This window comes from Polypterus senegalus, chromosome 14, assembly GCF_016835505.1.
Source record: "Polypterus senegalus isolate Bchr_013 chromosome 14, ASM1683550v1, whole genome shotgun sequence".
Classification (NCBI taxonomy): domain Eukaryota; kingdom Metazoa; phylum Chordata; class Cladistia; order Polypteriformes; family Polypteridae; genus Polypterus; species Polypterus senegalus.
In genome coordinates, this window is record NC_053167.1 from 53482805 (window position 1) to 53499733 (window position 16929).

Consider the following 16929-nt stretch of genomic DNA (forward strand, 5'->3'; position numbering starts at 1 on the left):
TTTTGTTATTGGACTTCTGTGCTCGTCACGGATTGTCCATAACGAACACCATGTTCAAGCATAAGGGTGTTCATATGTGCACTTGGCACCAGGACACCCTAGGCCTCAGGTCGATGATCGACTTTGTGGTCGTGTCGTCGGACTTGCGGCCATATGTCTTGGACACTCGGGTGAAGAGAGGGGCGGAGCTGTCAACTGATCACCACCTGGTGGTGAGTTGGCTTCGATGGTGGGGAAGATGCGGTCAGACCTGGTAGGCCCAAGCGTGTTGTGAGGGTCTGCTGGGAGCGGCTGGCAGAGTCCCCTGTCAGAAGTAGCTTCAACTCCCACCTCCGGCAGAACTTCAACCCGTCCCGAGGGAGGTGGGGACATTGAGTCGAATGGGCCATGTTCCGTGCCTCTATTGTTGAGGCGGCTGACGGAGCTGTGGCCGCAAGGTGGTGGTGCCTGTCGTGGCGGCAATCCCGAACCCGTTGGTGGACACGGCGGTGAGGATGCTGTCAAGCTGAAGAAGGAGTCCTATAGGACTTTTTTGTCCTGTGGGTCTCTGGAGGCAGCTGATAGGTACCGGCAGGCCAAGCGGAGCGGCTTCGGTTGTTGCTGAGGCAAAACTTCGGGCATGGGAGGAGTTTGGAGGCCATGGAGAGCGACTTTGGACGGCTTCGAGGAGATTCTGGTCCACCGTCCGGCGTCTCAGGAGGGAAGCAGTGGAGTGTCAACATCGTATATGGTGGGGATGGTGCGCTGCTGACCTCGACTTCGGGCGTTATGGGTCGGTGGGAGGAGTACTTCGAAGACCTCCTCAATCCCACTAACATGCCTTCCAATGAGGAAGCAGAGCCTGGGGACTCTGAGGTGGGCTCTCCCATCTCTGGGACTGAAGTCACCGAGGTGGTCAAAAACTCCTTGGTGGCAGGGCCCGGGGTGGATGAGATCGCCGAGTTCCTTAAGGCTCTGGATGTTGTAGGACTGTCTTGGTTGACACGTCTCTGCAACATCGCATGGACATCGGGACAGTGCCTCTGGATTGGCAGACCGGGGTGGTGGTCCCCTCTTTAAAAGGGGACGGAGGGTGTGTTCCAACTATAGAGGGATCACACTCCTCAGCCTCCCTGGAAAAGTCTATTCGGGGTTCTGGAGAGGAGGGTCCGTCGGATAGTGAACCTCGGATTCAGGAGGAACAGTGTGGTTTTAGTCCTGGTCGCGGAACAGTGGACCAGCTCTTCACCCTTAGCAGAGTCCTGGAGGGTGCATGGGAGTTTGCCCGACCGGTCTACATGTGTTTTGTGGACTTGGAAAGGCATTCGACCGTGTCCCTCGGGAATCCTGTGGGGGTGCTCGGGAGTATGGGGTACGGACCCCTGATAAGAGCTGTTGGTCTCTGTACAACGGTGTCAGAGCTTGGTCCGCATTGCGGCAGTAAGTCGAGCCCGTTTCCAGTGAGAGTTGGACTCCGCCAGGGCTGCCCTTTGTCACCGATTCTGTTCATAACTTTTATGGACAGAATTTCTAAGCGCAGCCAGGGTGTTGAAGGGGTCGGTTTGGTGGACTCAGGATTGGGTCACTGCTTTTGCAGATGATGTTGTCCTGTTTGCTTCATCAGGCCGTGATCTTCAGCTCTCTCTGGATCGGTTCGCAGCTGAGTGTGAAGCGGCTGGGATGAGAATCAGCACCTCCAAATCCGAGAGCATGGTCCTCAGCCGGAAAAGGGTGGAGTGCCCTCTCAGGGTTGGGGGAGAGATCCTGCCCCTAGTGGAGGAGTTCAAGTATCTCGGGGTCTTGTTCACGAGTGAGGGAAGAATGGAGCGTGAGATCGACAGGCGGATCGGTGCGGCATCCGCAGTGATGCGGGCTCTGCATCGGTCTGTCGTGGTGAAAAAGGAGCTGAGCCGTAAGGCAAAGCTCTCAATTTACCAGTCGATCTACCTTCCTACCCTCACCTATGGTCATGAGCTATGGGTAGTGACCGAAAGAACGAGATCGCGAATACAAGCGGCTGAAATGAGTTTCCTCCGCAGGGTGTCTGGGCTTTCCCTTAAAGATAGGGTGAGAAGCTCAGTCATCCGGGAGGGGCTCAGAGTAGAGCCGCTGCTCCTCCGCATCGAGAGGAGTCAGATGAGGTGGCTCGGGCATCTGATCAGGATGCCTCCTGGACGCCTCCCTGGTGAGGTGTTCCGGGCACGTCCAACGGGAGGAGGCCCGGGGAAGACCCAGGACACGCTGGAGGGACTATGTCTCCGGCTGGCCTGGGAACGCATGGGATTCTCCCGGAAGAGCTGGAAGAAGTGGCCGGGGAGAGGGAAGTCTGGGCCTCTCTGCTTAAGCTGCTGCCCCCGCGACCCGACCTCGGATAAGCGGAAGAGAATGGATGGATGGATGGAGGACATATTAATACTTACCGGTCCTTGGACCCTGCATGGTGTATTGGTGTTCTCTGAAAAACACTTAGAAGTGGCAACTCTTTCAAGAATTTTTCACCGTCTCCTTAGCAACTCCCATACCGCACTTTTAGTAATATTTACTCCTACCCGGTACTGGTTTCTTTCCAGTTTTATGAGTAATATTTAAAACTTCTGGTACAGAACTTTTTTTTTTTTAACTTGAGTTCTACTGAACAAGGTTTTTGGAGCCTTATTCCACACTTTTTGGTCACAGTCCCAGACAAACTTCAGATGCTCCATGTCTTCCACACCTTTGCAGTTGGACACTGGGCATTTGTCACTCCGACTGACTTTCCTTTTAACTCAGTGTTTGTTAGTGTCCAGGGTGCTAAGTTCATTTCCCATGCCAGGTCAATTTATCTGTTGTCCAAGTGCTTTGGATTCGTTCTGGAATATTTATTGAATCCATGTAGCTCTTTGTTTTACTTCTAAGGTATTCCTTGGTAATTACCAGATCTTTCTTTTTTGTAGGTTAAGATTGCATAATTCCATTTATCTTTCCGTTCTCTTTTGTCTTTGTAAAGCGGGAGGCTTTTATTACAGGTGATTTAGGGCCGGCTTATATTTCATGCTCAGAACGCTTACGTGCCCGCATCATGGCTGCCACGCGTTCCCAGCGTTCATTTCACGCGTCCTCTGAGCAGGTCCTCAGAAATTAATGTGACGCGTGTGCGAGTTGCAGTACCAGCAAAAAGTCGGGGGGCGCAGTGTACTAAAAGTCGGAAGGTGACGTCAGAGTCTCTATTTACTATCTACATGTGACAGAAAGCCTCTATGCAGATCCTACGGGGATCGATGTGCGCGCTTCACTGTTTGATGAATGGTTCAATGTGGAGAAGCAAAATGCCGACATACAAATGCATTTGTGGTGCTTTTATATTCATGCGTCGCATATTCCCGATCGTAATGACGCGATGCATTTTAAAAGTCTCACATAACATCTTTTGTGCCATCTTTTTTTTTTTTGCAACTTCACAACAGCAACATAATGTATATAGCACTGTATTTGAGCTAAGAGAAAAAGATAAAGGACACGGTGAAAACGAGTATTTTGTGATTAAAGTGGAAATTTCGGCTTTAATCTCGAAATGTCCACTTTAACCTCGTAGTTTACTTTATCATTAAAGCAGACCATCGTAAGCGTCATCCCAGTTTCTAATCGCTACGAGTTTCTTGGACCTGACAGCTGCGGCAAACAGCAATAGATCACCACACAGAACAGATTAAATGTATGATATTCCAACTCTCTGCACATTTAGAATCTTTAGATTCATACTTGACATCACTTTCATGATGAAATGCATTAAAGTGTGTATGTTACATTTTACATATAATTTCATTTAAATAATGAATACTGTTAATTACACACATGGGATGGGAGTGACACGGCGGCGGAGCGATAGCACTGCTGTCTCGCAGGGAGTTATGTTGCTGGTATATCCTGCTTGCATTCCACACTGTGCTTCGGTTTCCTTCCAAAGATATGCAGATTTGGGGATTTGGTGCCGCTAAAATGACACTAGTGTATGTGTGTGCCTGTATTCACCTTGCGATGAGCAGAGACCTCGTCCAGGGATTGTTTCTCAGTCGTGCCCAATGCTTGCTGGAATGGACACATCCCTGGATTGATGGATTTAATCAATAAACATCCTTTTCAGATATATTGTGGTAAGGTGTTGTCGGAATTTAATTGGTGTTTTAGGCAATTCACAACACAGAGAAGCCGAACATGTTCTCACCGTGATAATATCTCGCACTACCACCTGGTGGATTCCTCCAGATTTACGTAAAGTACGCGCGCAAGTATAAACACTACAACGCTTGCGTAGCAGGAGCGCCCGCTGCAGCATGCGTCACGTCGCTCCGGCCAGAGACTGTGTTTTTTCAGCAAAGCTCCAGTACTGTATGTCATAATGTCTGCTGTTTACCCTTTGACTTTTTCTGCCACCTTTATCATGGCGGCAATATATCTGTGTCACGTTAAAACAGAAGAAATGAAAAAAAGATATAGAAGCTGCACAACTGTGCTTAAATGACCAGATGTGGTTATGATACAGAAATATTTCAATCCCCAGATATAGTGGTATTTTACAGTTATCGTGAGTGATTTACTTTATTTATGTATTTGTTTTTTTAATCAAGTAACTCCATCCATCTATTATCCAACCCACTATATCCTAATTACTTGGTCACAGGGTCTGCTGGAGCCAACACAGGGCGCAAGGCAGGAAATATTTAGCGCACATTAAAATCTGTGAAAAAAATATATATAATCGCATACTAACATACTACACATACCAACATAATCAAAAACTTCAATGAAACACAAGTATTCTTAAAAAATGAGCTATGAGACCTGCTAATTGACCCTTCTCAATGAATGCAAATTATAAATCAGGGCGGCCTTAGGCATGTGCAAACTGTGCACTCGCACAGGGCCGCCACGCCAATATATATTGAATATAAAACAGAAAGAGAAAATAACGACACAGCTGACAGCTGTCTTACAAGTTAATGTTTCACCTAGTTTTAATAAAATATTAGTGTTAGCACAATAGTCATAGTGAATATCTGGTCGGATAGGAGACACAAGACATTCGCATACCCATTCTAAGCAAAATGAAGAGATTTTGAGTACAGGAATCTGGCAATTCGAAACGAAAGAGAAAGGCGGCTCAGGAGGCTGTCATTGCGTCCCAGGAAGGAGCAATCCTGAACTCTATCATAAGTTAAACGCTTGTGTCATGAGCACGAGGCGGCTATGCAGTGTCCGCAACAGACGTGGCCATCCGCCGTGCATAAGATGCCATATTGACATTGGCGGGCGAAGGGGTCACCGATTCTTTCTCTGCCCAGGGCTGCCAATTGGAGCATGACATCAGCGAGAGTCCTGTAACATTCCGACTGCAGACGTTTGGACGAAGGTCAACAGTCCTATAATGACACCGGGTGTGCGACACGAAGGAGAATATATGCTGCATTCCCGCACTCTCGGACTACTCAGGACTCCGACTTTAGTGCGTTCATATGGGTATCCGGACAGACTATTCGGAAAAATACGAGGTCGCTGTTGCCACTGATCAGTTACATGAGCTGCAAAAAAACATATTAAAGATACACTGCATTTCTTGTGGAATTAGAAAACAAAATGCAACTTAATCAAAGAATGTTGTTTAGGACTAACCAAGTTATCTGGTTTATTTTAAACAATTGACTCAGATGAAAGGTCAGCGTTAACATGTCATGAATCAGACAATTCACGTAGCTTTGTTTTGTTTGAATCGCACAAGTTGGAAATGCATTCATGTGGTATTTCCGACTCGGCAACCCAGATTTACTGTCTGTCTGAAAGCAGCATTGGTCTCTTTCTGCTAATTGCTGATGAGTGACCCTAAAAACGACCGTTTGTCATCTTCAGTGCTGTTTCTGCCATGCCACTCAGGTCTTTAGCTGCTGCACCACATGCTCCCGGCTGGCTTTTCCCTTTGTAACCTCATGCACGCCTCCCAGCCCCACATCATTACGTGGGTCAGAGGCAGTCCGTGTGTTTGCCTTACAGGTCTGGACTCTGAGGTCGCTACAATACTGGTGTCAGGATTTGTGGACGTTGAGGGCTTAAGATCTTGAAGTATTAAATGCTGAGACTTCCAGTTAGAAACATTGTAGTAAGCCATTTCTTCTTTTTTTCTTTGCATCATCAAACAAATCTTGCAGTGGCTGTGGGCATGTGAATCAATTGGGTAGGCCCGAGTCTATAGCTGGGCATGTCTACACATCACTTCATTCACGTGGATTCAGAGTAGGGCTTGGCGTGTGGCAAATTCAAGTTTTGCTTATTAGAACTTTTTGATTTTTTTTAATATGTTTGATTCACGGTTGGTTGACTCCACAGATATGAAGAACTGACTATACTGTATAAAAATGTGTCTGTATGTACGACACATCTTTCCAAGAAAATGATTTAAATTATCATATTTGCACTGAACCTAGTTAAATGGTTGAATAACAACTTTATATTATGACTTGTTTCTTTTTATATATTAAAGTGCAAAGCTAGGCAGCAGTTTCCCAATATTATTATTTTTGTTGTAATAAATATGCTAAATTTGATCTATCAGTACTGGCTGTGTTCAATACAAAACAATGTTCATGCTGATTGCTGACCAACAATCTTCACATCATCTTTAAGGATTTTTTGGAGCAAAAAGGAAACTTGGGAGAGCTTTAGTTGTCACTCGCTAAAATCAGATCATCTTGAAAAGCGGAATTGTTTGGTTAGGCTCTCTTCTGAACCCCTGCAGCCATCCATGTCTTGAGAAGCTTTTCCATTTCGGGGTCTCAGGTTGACACTGCATAGGGCATCAGGAGAAATGATGATTTGAAGCTGTTCAGTTTGCAGCTTTTTTGAATATCATGGTTGTGGTTTTTCCTAATATAATGAAGATCATTTAAAGGAAAATGACAATAAGTAAAAAATGTAAACTGCTGCAAATCAACAACAAAAAAAAATTATTTTTATTAATTGGACGTATAATGACAGGCATGAGGACACCAAAAGGTGGCACCATTTTACTACTCTTTTCTTTGTGTTTTTATTTTTAGTATTACTTCTTATTTCACATTTCCCTAAAATGTCAGATGCACTACAGCTTCTTATAGAAATCTTTAACATACTGCCTATGATCGATGGCAACATAAACACCAGAAAATAAAAGTCATTTGGAAATGATAAATCAAAGCACAACATAGACTGTGATGCCACTAAGAACCAAACCCTGGACCTTACAGCTTTAAGGCAACACTTCTAAAAAAAAGCAAACATGAAAAATGTGGTCAAACTAATTACAAAAGTTAAACTTTTTGAAAATCAGTCAACTACATGGATGAAAATTCGTAGAAATTTGTTAAAACATATTCTAAGAAATATGTTCCTAATAATTGCCAATGAAATTCATGTAATGGAACACAAGAAAGAATGGCAGCATCCCATTATAATCCATTCATCTATCCTTCATCTCTATCCCCTTTGTCCAAGTCAGGTTTTGGGAGCCTTGACATCCTCGTATTTGGTGTCCTAAACATATTGTATCACCAGAATATCTCTGGGATGTGAGCATCAGAGTAGCAGGAGAACTTCTTAGATCATCATGAGGAGAACCTCATGAAGGCAGTGATCACACTGAGAACTGACCCCAGGTGCTGCCAGGCAGCAGCATTGTGCCCCCTGTGATGATCTCCTCTAGCATTTTATCCACTCCTCAGCTTAAAGAACCTCTATGAGAATCTGCTTATTATCGGGGACTTTAATATCCATGTCTGTTGTCCTGATAAGTCAATGGTAAAGGACTTTTTCGATATTTTTTAGGTTTTAATATTTACAAAATTGAAATATGTGATATGCATTTCACTGACCACATGCCTGTCTTAATGGATATGTTGTCACACAATTTCAACGTCACACAACAGTTCTCACATATTTAAACCCTCTATGGCCACAAACTTTTCCAGTACATTTAGGAACACTATTCCCACATTAGAAAATTCATTCACCCTCATAAGTGCAGATAAGTTAGTTACCAATTTGAATGCTTTTTGCTCTAAAATATTAGATACAGTCACTCCTGTCAAAATGTTTTATCCCAAGCCTAAATCGGAGCCCTAGTTTTATGACACCACCCTTGCATTCAGACAGGTCTGTAGGAGGGCTGAGCGTAGGTGGAAGAAAGTACAACTTCCAGGTGTTTTCTGAAACTTTAAAAAATAGTCTGTCCCATTACCATCAAATCAAAATAGTTCTCTGCATTATTAGCAAAAACCCATCATAGGCCCCAGGTGATATTTAATGTCATAAATGTTGCTATAATTACTCCTACCCCCATTTTCTCTGAGTTGTCAATCACTGTGTGTGAGACATTTTTCAATTTCTTTGTGGATATCAAGTCAATATATTCAGATCTAGTTTTCCACCACTCTCCTATGATGAACGTAACTCCCCTTGCTATTCTGTGTTTTTAAATGAATTTATACCAGTCTCTCTTCCAGTTTTGTCCCAGCCATGTCAAGTACACAACCTGTCCTTCTGATATAATTGCTACACGGTTGATAAAGGAGGTCTTTGAAAACTCTTGGGCCTTTTAATCATGAGTATTATTAATATCTCCATCAAAACTGGTTCAGTCCTGGCCTATTTTAAACACGCTGTGGTGCGCCCAACAAACCTTGATCTGACTGTACTGTCGAATATTAGATCACTATGTCAGCTACCTTTTATGTCAAAGATCCAGGAAAAGATTGTACTCGATCAATTGCAAACATTTTTAGAGGACAATCACATACATGAAATTTCTTAATCTGCTTTTAAACAACATCACAGTACTGAAACTGCTCTTTAAAAAGTTCTTAATGATATTTTATTAACTGTTGACTCTGGGTCCCCTGTACTTGTGCTTTTAGCTTTGACTGCAGCCTTTTGACACCATTGATCAGAATATTTTATTGTCTCATCTAGAGATCATTACTGGCATTCGAGGTGCTGCTCTAAATTTGTTTCATTCGTATTTTTGTGAACTTTTTTTTCAGTTGTCATCTTCCAACACTCAATTAAAATATGGAATACCACAAGGTTTTATATTTGAGCTAATTCTGTTTTCATTATACATGCTTCCTTTTGGCTCTAATTTCCATAAACATAATGTACCTTTCCACTGTTTTGCAGATGCAACTCAAATTTATCTTCTGCTTAAAAACAACTCCCTGGGGTCTCTTTTGACTTGGATGGATGATGTAAAGAGGTGGATGACATCAAATCGTCTCAGTTTAAATCAAAATTAAAGTGAGATTGTGCTATTTAGTCCATCCAGTGTGTATGGTATGCCTGTCACTAACCTAGGCCCTGTAGCAAAACCTTGCAAGACATCTATAAAAGGACTGAGTGTTATCCTCGACAATTGTCTTAAACTGGATAAGTAGATAAACTGTTGTAAGAAGATGCCTCTTCCAGTTAAGAATCATTTCATAAATCAAGCCTTTTCTTTATTTTGCTGATTTGGAAAAAGTTGTTCATGCCCTTGTTTCATCCTGTCTTGACTATTGTAACTCATGGTACAGTGGTGTCAGTCAAACTCTTCTCAATCGCCTGCAGTTGGTCCAAAATTCTGCTGCGAGGCTCTTAATTGGGTCACATAAGTATGAGCACATCACTACTATTTTGGCTTCCCATCACTCTTAGAATTGATTTAAAAATTTGATTGTAAACTTTAAAATGGTCTGGCCCTGGCTTATCTGTCGTCTGACCTCCTTGTCTTTTATGTCCCAAATCGATCCCTTGACCAATTGCTACTGGCCTTACCACAATCAAGGTGAAAGAAATCAGCTTTGAGCTTTTGCGGCGACTGCTCCTCAGCTCTGGAACAACCCACGTCGTCAGATAACAGCAACTCCAAACCTGTCAATTTTTAAATCTTGGCTGAAAACACATTTTTTCTCCCTGACTTTTAGCCGCTCATGAGCTGCTAATTGTTATTTGTCAATTGTTTATTGTTTTTATGTGCTTCTTTTTAGTAATTTTTTATTTATCGATCTTTGATTTTATTTATCAATTTTCATGTACAGCACTTCTGTGGCCTTAAATGTGCCCTATAAATAAATAAATATTTTGACTTGACTTGACTCTAATTTAGCCTCATGAGGTTTCATCCTCTGTCTAAAAAACGATGCAGAAGATCCTTCATTTGAGGTGTCAGGGAATAAGCACTTGTTTTCTGGAGCAGTTACAAGCAGGAAATCCAAAGATCATGAGGTGTTCAAAAAGTGGGAGGTATTTGGAGACCCCAAGAGTTCCAACAAAGGCACATATGAATGAGGTGGAACTTAATCTTTCTTTATGAGAATGGACATGCTGGTATGGTGGCCAAAAGCAAAGCGGGCTACTATAATAGGTGCTCTGTTACTGAATTCTCTGGGTTCATCATAATCTGAAGGGACGGGTCTTTAATCGACAAGCCAGGGCTTCAATTTACTCCCAAAACACTGGAGCCAAAAACACACAATTTCTGATACCCCATAAATGTAATAAGGAGTCCAAAGAGAATGACCACTTAAAGAAAGTGCCAAGGAGAAGGATCATGTATGAAGGTTAAACCCTCTTAGGTTGTGGAGGTCACCATAAAGTGAGTTGGATGGAGAGGAGAAAAACTTTCAAGGAGAAATCCAAAACAGCAGCCAGGCAGGTTAGGTTAGAAATGATTTAATCTATCATGGCAACCAAAACCCAAGGTTTAAGCAGACCACATGAAGACTAGAAGCACAATTTACAATTGTGACTGTGACATTTAATAAAAAAATCCAGAGGTCCAGAGTATAGGTGGCTTTTGTGAGCTGAGGGTATCACGTTTCAGTATCCTGCAATGAAGACCAAACCTAAAGCTTGCTTTGGTCTCATATCATGTGTAAAACATGCTGAAGTAAATGTACTAAGATTAGATTAGATGCCTTCCATCTAATGTTTTCCATCTTGGTGCCCCTGGTCCTCCACCCCCCAGTAATCTATACCCAGTATATCGCCTATGGCACAACATACAAAATACCCAAACTTCTTGTACATCGGCTGGCTCCTTTCAGCGGTTCTGCTACCAGATTCCCCAGGTCTGGTCTTTACCCTGTTATGGAGATTTTGGTATCCATCCAAAGCTTGCAACCGGAGATACAGTAACAATAAGTACATATACTCACTGAAGATCCATTTACATCTTTCTGTTATAATATCACAGTCTTGCTGATGGTCAGGCTCTTGATGTTCTCAATTATGAATGAGACCCCAAGGTATTTAAATGGATCTTCATGGGGCAGCTGCAGAGTACAAACCTCTCTCAGTCACAAGTGTGGGGTCTCATCTTGACCATTCCTGTGTGCTTTGGAGATTGTAGTCCATCAAGAGCACTGGAACTCCAAACTGGATACTCTCCTAACTTCAGCCATGTTTTATATTCTGCCCTTGAGCAAAGAAGTCTACTTCATTTAATGTTGTGGCCACCTGAAATGCATTTGGCATTGTGGTAAGAATGCAAACACAGCTCTTGGTCTGCACATTCAAAGACTAAACAGCTTACAGTAACGACCACTGCCTTGAGCATACAAAAATATGTGCTTATGGAGTGCATGATGACTTATTATTTTCATTAATTCGTTTTCAAATCTGATTATTCCAATAAAGGTTCTGAAGGGAGTTGCTTGTTTTATTTAAAATGTGCTGTCCATATCAGAATTTGGTTATAGAAAAAATGGGTATTACCCATTCTGCAAGGTTTTATTAGCACATCTGGCCTGTTAAGAAAGCAGATTTGCAGGCACCCAGCTACATCTTCCTCCGCTTGAATTGCAAACTAAGTGACTGAACTCCAGCTTGTACCATTATCTGCTTGGACTTCATCTGATAACAAAGGTGTAAATCAGAGTTGGAATGACATCTTTCCAAATGGCCCCTCTAAAGACCTCTCAAGACAGAAGGCTTGAAATTCAGTCAAGCATGTACAAAGATCTATAATTCAAGCGATGACAACTAGGACTGACAGAATAACCCACCTATGAGAAGACCCCAGATTTAGTATTGTCTTTGGACTGTGGAAAGAAACCAGACCACTAGGAGGAGACCCTCACAAGCACAGGGAGAACATGCAAACTCTATAAAGAGGGGACTCAGGACAGAAAGCTTGGTCTCCTGTTAGCATAGAGACTTATCTTGCTAAACTGGAAGAATCCTAACTCTCCTCTTTTAAGTCAGTGGGAAACTGATGTTTTATACTGTTTGAAATTGGAAAAAATCAAATATCAATTTCAAATAGAGGATCTGTGCAGAACTTTTTCAAAACCTGGCAGGATCTAATCAATAATATTTTAGAATAAGCCCTTAAAGCACTGAGGAAATAGATTCTCTCTTCATTTCTTTTTCTTCTTCATTTATCTATATCCGCCTAATAAACTCATCAATTAATTCATTTTTACTATTTTTAAGTTTTAGTCCGTTGGCTATGATCTCTTTCTCAGGGGTGGAGGTTGATTTGTTTTCAATCCTGTTTTTTGGTAAAAATTGATCTATCTGTATGGAATGATTATAATACAATCAATAATATTTATGAAAAAAATAAAAAGAAACCTTGGTCTCCTAACAGTGAGGCAACAGAGCTTCCACTGTGCCACCCAATAACAAAATATAAAAAATAATATTCTTTAGAAGACTGGCCCCACTGTTTACTGCTTTTTCTGTTACTGACATCCCAGCCTTGATGTCCTCTATTGGCAGAGTTTCTTCTGTGAAAGCTTTATTTTATCACTTGGATCCCTGGAGTTCAGTACACCTACGCCTTTTAAGATTTGGTAAGAAAATCACTAAATCATTTTGTCTGCCCACTCAACGTGTGGTTAATGACTGGGTAAAAAGACAGCAGTAGACCATGAATTGCTGGGTGTTGGATCTTTCCTGTTATATATATTATCTTGCTTGTGACACTGGGTTTTCCATTATTAATTTGTTTTTTACTTTACTCATTGTTATTGGTTAATTTTTGATGTCATTGCAGACTGCTTTGTGTGTGGTTTTGTAGCAGCCACCAACGTAACCAACACATTACATTAACATGGCCTTCTCCTAACTTCACTTTAATTTAATCCTGATACTCTGTATGTTCAATTCATCACAATAACTATTCACAGTGGCTCTAAAAATCCGTACTAACCCCAACTCTCTCTTCTGTTTCTTTTTCCGGTTTCTTTGTGGTGGCGACGCACCTACTCAAAGCTTCATGATGCACCAACATTGATGGACTGAAAGCCAGAAGTCTACGTGACCATCATCATCAGGTCCTTCCATGAAAACCCTAAATACAAAGAGGACTGTTTGACTTATGTTAGGTAGATTGCCCAGTGGGGACTGGGCGGTCTCTTGGTCTGGAACCCCTACAGATTTTATTTTTTTCTCCAGCCTTTGGAGTTTTTTTTTTTGTTTTTTTAGTCCACCCTGGCCATCGGACCTTACTTATTTTATGTTAATTAATGTTGACTTATGTTTATTTTTTATTGTGTCTTCTATTTTTCTATTCATTTTGTAAAGCACTTTGAGCTACATTTTTTTATATGAATATGTGCTATATAAATAAATGTTGATTGATTGATTTTCTTATGTGTTTTCATGCCATGCTGTTTACAGCTTTGCCTGTGCTATCATTGTGATGCCACTATTTAAAGGATAATGATGGTATTTTCCAGTCTTCGTTTTTTTCACAGTAACTGTATATATCCATTTGCCATACAAAAAATGTGAAGCATGTTACATAAATTAAAAAAAAACATTGTGCTCATTCTTGTGGTTTACAGGCCTTCAACCCGAAAAGAAGTAAAACTTATTCAGTACTTCCAACTGTAGCCCTCTCACTCTTGCCCCCTATGCAAAATCTTTTGTAGGTTCTCTCTTATTGCATGGGAAGGTGACAGTGATATCTACAAATAAATTACCTAAAGACTGGTTTCTGATAAAAAAAAAAAACTTTCTTATGAGTATAAAAAATGGAAATGCGCCCAAAACTTCAGAACATCCACTTTCTCGTGTAAAATAAAAACCAGAAAACAGAAGCCTTTCATGTATTATTCAGCAGGCATTCCACTGTTCAATCCAAACCCAAACAGAAATGTACTGTACTTAACATTAATGTAACTCTTTAATTAAGTAACAAGATAAAGAGAATATATATCCAGTACACAGGTTACGGTTGCCAGACGTCCCGTTATATACGGGACATGTCCCATATTTGATCATTTTGTCCCCTGTCCCGCGCGTACTGACCTTTCTGGGACACCCAAATGTCCCGTATTTTGTTCATTTTCAAATTTCGTAATAAAAATATATTTTTACTACCTTCTTATGGTACTTAGTTGTAACTTTAAAAGTAATTAACATTTTCTTTTCTCAAATTCTCTTGATGAAAATAACCCGAATGTAACGAGGAAGCCCGTGTTTGCTGCCTGTTTGCGACTTGTTCAGTTGCTATGGGTGGCTGAGGACAGCGACACTCTTTCCGTTTTGCTCTCCAGCCGCGCTGCTGTGCAGTTCTGTTATCAGCATTGCAACATACAGCGTCAACAAAGTGTGTTGTTACTAATTGCCACGGTCCACTTTTTTTCTAACTGCTTGTATTAAATAATAATAATATTTCTCTGTTGTCTGTATTAAATAAATATTTTCAAATTATTTCACTTTTAGAGAATTTTCTTTTTAGCTTATATTAAATAATTTTCAAATGATTTCACTTTTGTTTTCTTCATAACCCATTGAAATCCTTGCTTTATGTTTTTAACTTATGTCTCTACTTTTATATAATATGTTGGTCACGGGTGTGTAGGGGGCATGTATAAATTTATATATATAATAACAGATTTTAAGAGGGTCCCGTATTTCTAATTTTCTAATCTGGCAACCCTAATACAGGTAGTCTTCGATTTACGACCACGTTCGGTTCCGACGGACCGGTGTATGTAGTCAAACCTGACCATATGTATAGTACTGTATAATAAGTCCCTTATGTCATATTGTTTGTTTTATATCATTTTTCATCATTCCTCTTAGCACACTGTGTAGATTTCCGATCACGTTTTTGTACTTTTTTATCGTATTGTTTCATTATTCCCGTTGCTCGCATGGGTGCCTAATCTTTAACAGCTTCACGAATCCTTTCTTTGTCCGCGTTATGTTACGTCATCAGTGTGCGCCTCTCCCAGTGTTCATCCTTTTAACGGTGTGAGGAGCAGTTGGAACATTCATGTGTTTCCCGTTTTAACATTTCAGCCAGTTAATAATAAACATTAACAGATACAGGAGTTCGGTGTCGCTCCATTTCCCCTTCGTGGCCGTTCGCACGGAGCGACACACGGTGAGTCAAAACGTAGAAGCTTCAGAGGTTAACCGGATTCAAAGTCACAACACAGCACAGCAGGACAGCGCGTGCGGTAAACTCCGGTAACAATTAGGGTATAACTTCAAGTCACACACGGTCGCATACGCTTTTTTTCCTCCCTCATACTGCTTGATCATTTTCATATTTTTGTTGACACGAATCGGTTTTTTCCCTGTATTTGTAAGACAAATGTAACAGAACATAGTCGAAACCGCTGCAGGTAATAAACCGAGATTAAGATGAACGAGTCACGCCTTACGGAGCCTGCGTGGCGATAACTGTTGCTTGCCCGTGAGACGCGGTAGCGGTCGTAACGCAAACGGTTGTATGACGACTTACCCTTATTACATTATACTGGTAAAATGACTGGACTGTTTAAAGTTTGTGGTATCTACCTATCGTTGGCACACAGATAAAATGATGACAAAGAAAATCTTTTACTTACAGCCTTATTGTTGCAATCAAGCTGCATTTAAACCAATAAAATAAAGATGCACGATTCTTAATAGCGTTTTGAACTCCTTAAAGCCCTTTGCCCAGATATCCCGTCTGTTTAAGAAGTTCTTCTTTTCTTTCTTGACTCTAGCGGAGCTTGCCAACTGCCACTCTTTGCTGATGCCCGTTAGCTCGCGCCCATGATACCGAACCACCAGTCCGCCTTCCGATTGGTTCACGCAACCATTCAAAAACTCCCGCACCCTTCTTATATCCCATTTTTATTTTCCTTCTATTATATTCACCCTTCACTTGCGATAAACAAACGATGTGCTACACGCCCCCTGTCCACGCCGGCACGCCCCCATCTCCTTGCGCACCCCTCCCGCCCTTTTCTCCCCCCCCTCCTTTCCCGCCTTGAGGAACAGAAACGAGTCCACTAATGCATATTTACCTCCGTTTTAACAGTAAATCAGTTTCCTATTAGCGGATGCAAATATAAATCAAGCAAAATGATTTATCTATATGTAAAATAAATAATATTTGAACACTGCATTTTTTGATAGCAAAGATTCAAATAAATTCCTAGGGTCCAGAATGTTCTTGAGTATTGATCTGCAGCTTGGGATTACGCACATATTTCAAAACACCATATATTTTTGGTGAGATTGTGCCATTCTTAAAGAAGTCCTGCTGTGCTCTGTGCAGGGCTGAATTGTCCATTTCACAAAAGAAACACATGCTTAGGGCATCAAGGGGGTGAAACTTTCCATTGCCAAATTCACCGGTGGACCACATAGTGCAAAACTGCAAATGGAGCAGGTGAACCGAGTTCTTCAAAAAACATTCACCTCCTTGGAATTGCATTTTATTTAAAAAGAAAACACGCAACAAGCGTTGTATTTGTTGACACCACTAATGATGGCAAAACAGTATACAATCTCCAAAGGAGTCCTTCGTGTGGTAAATCTTAAAGCACGGTGAAAGGCACCATCCAGCATCAAAGTCGGGACAATAACAGCGCGTGTCTTTTGTGGATTTTCTTTCCAGATTTATCAGTTGTTGAACAGCACACTGCACAGGTATGAGTTGGATTCTGTTTCTTTTTTCTG

General features: G+C 41.5%; 1 long non-coding RNA gene across 1 annotated transcript in view; it reads right to left on the reverse strand.

The window, feature by feature from the left end:
- The window catches only part of LOC120514458, a 73746-nt gene extending 57601 nt beyond the window's left edge, over positions 1 to 16145 (reverse strand). The window contains exon 1 of the long non-coding RNA XR_005630463.1: positions 15828 to 16145. This is a non-coding gene — a long non-coding RNA (uncharacterized LOC120514458). The remainder of the gene's footprint in view (positions 1 to 15827) is intronic.
- Between the last annotated feature and the right edge of the window lie 784 nt (positions 16146 to 16929).